Raw genomic sequence first — 6,988 nt, 5'->3', positions numbered from 1 at the left:
GTCCACCATACCTACCTAGGGATTGAGAAAGATCCCTCAAGTAAGTTGTCATCGTTGCAAAAAGGCAATAAAATTGCTTCTAAAAGTGTGAGATCATTTAGGGTAAGAGAAAATTGAGCGCTGTACAAACTTGGATGACAAAGAATAAAAGCGACAGACTGCATAATAAAGGTTGTCATCTTAAGGGTCAATACAACGTGACATTCTCTTGCACTAAGGGATTGAGCATACAAACAAATAAGCGCATGGCAACCTCTGCTTCCCTCTGCGAAGGGCCTATCTTTTACTTTTATGCAAAGAGTCAAAGTTTCTCTCTCTATTCCTTTTATTTTTTTTCCTTTGGAAAGCATCATGTGGTGAGAAAAGATCTAGGAACATATGTCCAGTTGCATATGGATAGCATGAGTTATTATTGTTGACATCATCCTTGAGGTGAGTATGTTGGGAGGGAAAATATTAAGCCCCTATCTTTCTATGTGTCCGGTTGAGATGTTTTGTTCATGGGTACGAGGTGAGTGTTAGCAATCATAGAAGACTATATGATGGTTCAGTATGTGGACTTTCCTAAAGGCTTCGACACGTGACCCTTCCTAAAAAGATGATGAACTGTAGTTCCAAAGTTGACTGAGAACATAGTTTGTTGGTTTCTAATAGACTTTTTGCTTTATACTTTGATTGTGTGATGAACTATTACTTATTCATGAGAAGTATGTGATAGAAGTTCTATGTTTAATTTTGTTGCTGTTATAATAATCAAAATGATGCTTCTATGTCTGTATTTTGTTTTTATCAACACCTCTCTCTCTCTCTCTCTCTCAAAGCATGTGGACATGTTTTTCGATTTCGGTTTTCGCTTGAGGACAAGCTAGGTCTGAGCTTGGGGGAGTTGATACGTCCATTTTGCATCATGTTTTCTTACTGTTATTTATAATGTTTTTATCCATAATAATGCTTTTTGAGTAATTCTAATGCCTTTTCTCTCATAATTTGCAAGGAACACACCAAGAGGGAGAATTCTGGCAGCTGGAACTCTGGACCTAGAAAAGCTACATCAGGCCACCTATTCTGCACAACTCCAAATGAGCTGAAACTTCACGGAGATTTTGTATGGAATATATAAGAAATGTTGGAGCCAATAAACACCAGAGGACGGAGATTTTTTATGGAATATATAAGAAATGCTAGAGCCAACAAACACCAGAGGGGGCCACCATGTGGGCACAACCCACCTAGGTGTGTCAGGCCTACCAGGCATGCCCTGGTGGGTTGTGGCCTCCTCGTCCCACTTCCAATGCCCATATTCTGGTATATAAGTCATTTTGACCTAGAAAAAAAAATAAGAGGAGGACTTTCATGATGAAGCGCCGCCGCCTTCAGGCGGAACTTGGGCAGGAGCACTTTTGCCCTCCGGCGGAGCGATTCAGCCGGGGAAACTTCCCTCTCGGAGGGGGAAATCATCGTAATCATCATCACCAACAACTCTCCCATCGTGGGGAGGGCAATCTCCATCAACATCTTCAAAAGCACCATCTCCTCTCAAGCCCTAGTTCATCTCTTGAGTTCAATCTTGTTACCGGAACTATAGATTGGTACTTGTGGGTGACTAGTAGTGTTGATTACATCTTGTAGTTGATTACTATATGGTTTATTTGGTGGAAGATTATATGTTCATATCCATTATGCTATTTAATACTCCTTTGATCATGAACATGTTTATCATTTGTGAGTAGTTACTTTTGTTCTTGAGGTCACGGGAGAAATCATGTTGCAAGTAATCATGTGAACTTGATACGTGTTTCATATTTTGATAGTATGTATGTTGTTATTACCTTAGTGGTGTCATGTGAACGTCGACTACATGAAACTTCACCATATTTGGGCCTAAGGTAACACATTGTGGAGTAGAAATTAGATGGTGGGTTGCGAGAGTGACAGAAGCTTAAGCCCCAATTTATGCGCTATTTCATAAGGGACCGATTGGATCCAAAAGTTTAATGATATGGTTAGAATTTATTGGTAATACTTTTGTCGTAGTTGTGGATGCTTGCGGGAGGGTTAATCATAAGTAGGAGGTTTGTTCAAGTAAGAACAACACCTAAGCACCGGTCCACCCACATATCAAATTATCAAAGTAGCGAACACAAATCAAACCAACATGATGAAAGTGACTAAATGAAATTCTCGTGTACCCTCAAGAACACTTTGCTTATCATAAGAGACCGTTTTGGCCTGTCCTTTGCCTCAAAAGGACTGGGCTACCTTGCTGCACCTTTGTTACTATTATCGTTACTTGCTTGTTAAAAATTATCTTGCTATCAAACTACTCGCTACTTACAATTTCAGCACTTGCAGACAATACCTTACTAGAAACTACTTTTCATTTCCTTCTACTCCTCGTTGGGTTCGACACTCTTACTTATCGAATAGAGATAAAATTGATCCCCTATACTTGTGGGTCATCAAGGTTCACCCAACAAAGTGCGAAGTAGCAACCCCCCCCCCCCCCCGCCGCGCACACACACTTTCAGTGGCGGGCCGGATAGGCATATCCCACCAAGATGGATCGTAAAATGGACCAAGAATAATACACCTTGGTCATACAACCTCTCTCTTGTTGTTGGTCAAAGTGATGGCCGTCCATGCGACCCCGCAGATGGGCTAGCTCGCCAATAATCACGCAAGTAGCTTGTCCCCGAAGACAACCACTGCATGCGTGTGTCCCAAACATATGTATGGAGAGGTGTGTTTTTGAGTAACAATGGAACAACTTTGATGTGGCACCGTGAATTCGAACTAGAAATCCCCACACTGAGTGAGGGTTAGGTTGACGATGCCTATGTATGTTACACCACACATCAAGCCAACGACAGGGATTCATGCATGCATGCGTGCGTAGTATATGCGCTCAAACTTAAGGTCTGAATCTCACCATGACCTCTAGTACGATAACATGAACCAAATGAACAATCTGCCATGGTAAACTATCTTGTTGTTGGTCAAGGTGATCATGGATGTCCATGCGGGCCCATGAATATATATGCTTGTCGCCGATAACCACGTGAGGGAGTGTACCATTCAAAGGCAACCATTACATGCATATGTATGGAGGTGATGCGTGCATGCATGTTTGAATACCATTTCACAACATTGATGTGGCGCGTGCGTCAAAAATCATACACTAGCTCCCCACACAGAGCGAGATCGGTTCATGAAGTGTCGTTGTACTAGCCACTTCGACTCGATGGGAGGGATTCATGCGTACACATGCATGTGTGTGTGCTCAAACTGTATCATGCATGTCATCCCAGAGCATGACCTATATATATATACCTTATTACAAGCAAAATAATAATCCCCTCCTAAGTCAAATTAACCTCTCTTGTTGTCAGGAAAAAAGTAGTGATGGACCAAGCGGGCCCATAGATGGAAAGCATCGATATCGCTGATAACCGCTTAAGTGGGTGCAGGAGGACAAACGCCACTGCTTTGCATGTGGGCCAAACATATATATGTTGAATACCCAAAATGCACATCTTTGATGTGCCACATGCCTGAAAAACCGTAAACCCTGTACCCAAACAGAGCGAGGTTCGTGAAGCGTACTACGTATGATGGTCCCCTTCCCCCTCTTCACTGCATACTATATGCTCCTGCCGTAATATGTACAACCCAAAAGAATCCTCATCGATGGTGAAATTAATTAACCTCGCCCAATGTAGGTCAAAGTGATGCATGCATGCATCGACGATGGCCTCGTGGCCCATAGATGGAAGCGTCACACGAGAGTGTCCTAGCTAGGATAACCACCGCGTGCATGCATGTGGCCCAAAGAGGTGTTGTGTGATGTTTTAATAGCCAATTTCACAATTTTGATGTGGCACGTGCCTCGGAAACCAAAAAGTATCGACACTAAGTGAGGTGTACTTGTTCACGGACGCGTACGTATAGTATATATGCTAGTCCCCTCCAACCTTTTCGACGCGTACTATATACCACCATAACACAAACAAAAAAAATTCTACCTTGCTGATCAAATTAACCTCACTGCCAGCTGTTCGTCAAAGTGATGGATGATGACCTCGCGTGCCCATAGAAAGCGTCACACATGAGTATCGAGTGTCGTGTAGGACAACCATCGACTACATGTGGCCAAAACATGTATGTGTGAAAGGAATGTGTAATGTTTTAAATAACGGACTCTGATGTGGCACTGACCTGCCTAACAAAACGGCCAACCCACACGGTGGCTCACGACTCATAATGTACTACTAGCCACCCACCACCCCAAGACGCACACACCCACACACACATCGCGAATCCACCGCAACTACGATGCATGTTAAATTAATCATCTCGCGGTGAACATATGTTACCAAAGGAGGGACGTTTTAATTTTGAAAAAATCACAGAGATCATTAAGATGTTTTAGTACATTAATTGATTGATTTTCTACGGTTATAATATGCAAAAATCAAATTTGAGCTACATGCACGCGTGACAGTGCACCTAAATGGATTGCAAAAACACACGTGTCTCACTGGGTGCATGTTTACTCCCCGTGCAACAAATTGCAAACATTGTGAATCTTGATTTTTAAATTCTAGTACATTCAAAACTTATTTGAAGTTCATGAAACTTATCGTGTTGTCATATGGACACCAATACAAAGTGGCATTGTACTTTTTTTTGTCAAATCTGAGACCAGTTTTGATGTAATCTTTATCTAAGTACAAATGGGAGATTATTAATAATTTGGAACCAATATCCCAAATGGATTATTTATTAGAACTGTGAGCATTAGACCAACAATGGATACGTGCCATGCTTTGGTTAAGCAATAGAGCGGCAACATTAATGATCCAAATAGAAAAACAATATACGTGCCGCTGCGCGACCCGTGTGTCGTGCGGGCAGGATGAGTCGACTGGACGCATGCGAGAAGTCCGCCGCACAGGTAGACTGGGAGGCGTGCGTGCAAGTGTGTGAATTGACAGAGGCGTGCTCGCTGCGCAGTGTCATCAAGAGGCATGCAAGTAGCTGTGTGAAACTTTGGTTGGCATGCCAGCAGTCCGGTGCGCAGGCTCACCAAGGAGGCAAGCCATCGGTTTGACCATCGCCCGCCTCTCTCCCACAACTCCCACTACTCCATATTAATGGTGCACCCGAGCGGCCGCACCCCCCATCCTCGCCACACACACACACACAATCCTCTCTCTCCGCTTACATCCTCGATGCCATTCTCGGTCCTCAAAGTCATCAGTGTATGAGGATGCCGCCGAAGCACCCCATCGGAGGGAGTGGCGACGCCGGGGCTGCTAAATCACCGGAGCACGGCATGGAGATGGAGACAGAGGTTGCCGTCACCGCCGGCGAGTTATCGCTGCACCGTGACGTCGTCGACGGCGTCGAGCTTCCACATCTGGAGGCGCAGTTCCACACCGACCCTGGTGACGACCCCGGCGATGACACCGACGACCACTCCGGCGACGACTCCGACGACGACGGACAGCTGGTTAGTCATCTATACCCATTTATGTGTCAAATAGATCATAAGGTTTCTCTGTTACTCCTGCCTCCCCCTTTTTGGAATAGAAATCATATTGTTATGTTCTCCCAATCCATGAAATCCGAGTAAGTTTTGTCAGATCCGTGTAGTGTATTGATTGTTTGAATGGTACATGTGATAAGTGATGTCAGGACCTCGATTCTAAGCCACATCGATCTAGCATGTAACACATCATATCACTTTGCGGCCTCACACACGGTATTCCCATGGGTGCCACCTTACTGGCCCGGGACCGTTTGCGCCTTTTGGCTCACGTATATGATGGTGTCGCTAGCATCCATATGACAGAGAACCCGGGCCGACATGAATAGTCGTGAATCCAAAGTGGCACTAACTTATAGGGGCATGCATACATGACCCAACAATGAATGTGTCGGTCATCAGCGAGTGAATTCGGGATATAGCAACTCGGCTAGCAGGACGCCGGGAATCCGGGCTGTAGCAGGCTAATAGGACTCTGAAAGACACCGCGTGACATTTCCCCGAAGGGACAGACATAGGATCTAAGAAGGACACATGCCGGCCTGTCTAAGTGTTCTGGAGCAGTAGCAACTAGGCTAACAGGACTCCGGTAAACCGGGCTGTAGCAGACTACCATGGCTCAATGGAAGCACCAGACCACATTTCCCCATAAGAGAGGCTACCAAGGATAGACAAATAGGTTGTCGGATCCCACACATACCAAGCATTTCAATCATACACACAATATGCTCGATATGTGCAAATACAACATGGCATCACAACAAAACTCTACAACTTAAGTACTTTATTTAAAAGGCTCCGGAGGGCCTGACATAACATATCCCTATAGGTAGGGGTCACACGACCCAACTCTCCAGTCATACAAACATACAAGCACATGCAGAAGCAAACTTGTCTGAGTACAAACAACTAGAAAGCAAGAAGGCTTGACGAAGCCTGTCTATCTTCAAGGACCTTCACGACTCAGGATCACCACCTGGGTGGCAAGTCACTCGTCAACGTCGATATCTACATAGAACCCATCGGAGGGGATGGTGTTCTCTTGTGCAACAGTTTATTAAGCAAACAAGAGTACAAAGGTACACAACAGGACTTACATCAGATCCTCCATACATGCAACATTATCAACAAAGGGATGGTGGGGTTATTGCAGCAAGCCAGCTTTGACTCTTGGCTAAACTATCTTACAAGACAACAACTTGTATATGTTTTGCGCACACGAGTCCACTACTCTCCACAACAATACACTACCATGGATCCTCTTCCGTCATCCTACGGAAGGGCCATCCACGACACTCACACTTGTTTTGAGGCTTTTAGTAGTTTCCATTTACTTGTCTATGAAATGTATGGGCAACCAAGTAGTCCTTTACCGCAGATGCGGCTATTCGAATAGATGATGTTAACCCTGCAGGGGTGTACTTCTTCACACATGTTTCC

Source organism: Triticum aestivum, chromosome 4A, assembly GCF_018294505.1.
Source record: "Triticum aestivum cultivar Chinese Spring chromosome 4A, IWGSC CS RefSeq v2.1, whole genome shotgun sequence".
Classification (NCBI taxonomy): Eukaryota; Viridiplantae; Streptophyta; class Magnoliopsida; order Poales; family Poaceae; genus Triticum; species Triticum aestivum.
The sequence above is the reverse complement of the archived record's forward strand: the minus strand, read 5'-3'. Positions refer to the sequence as shown.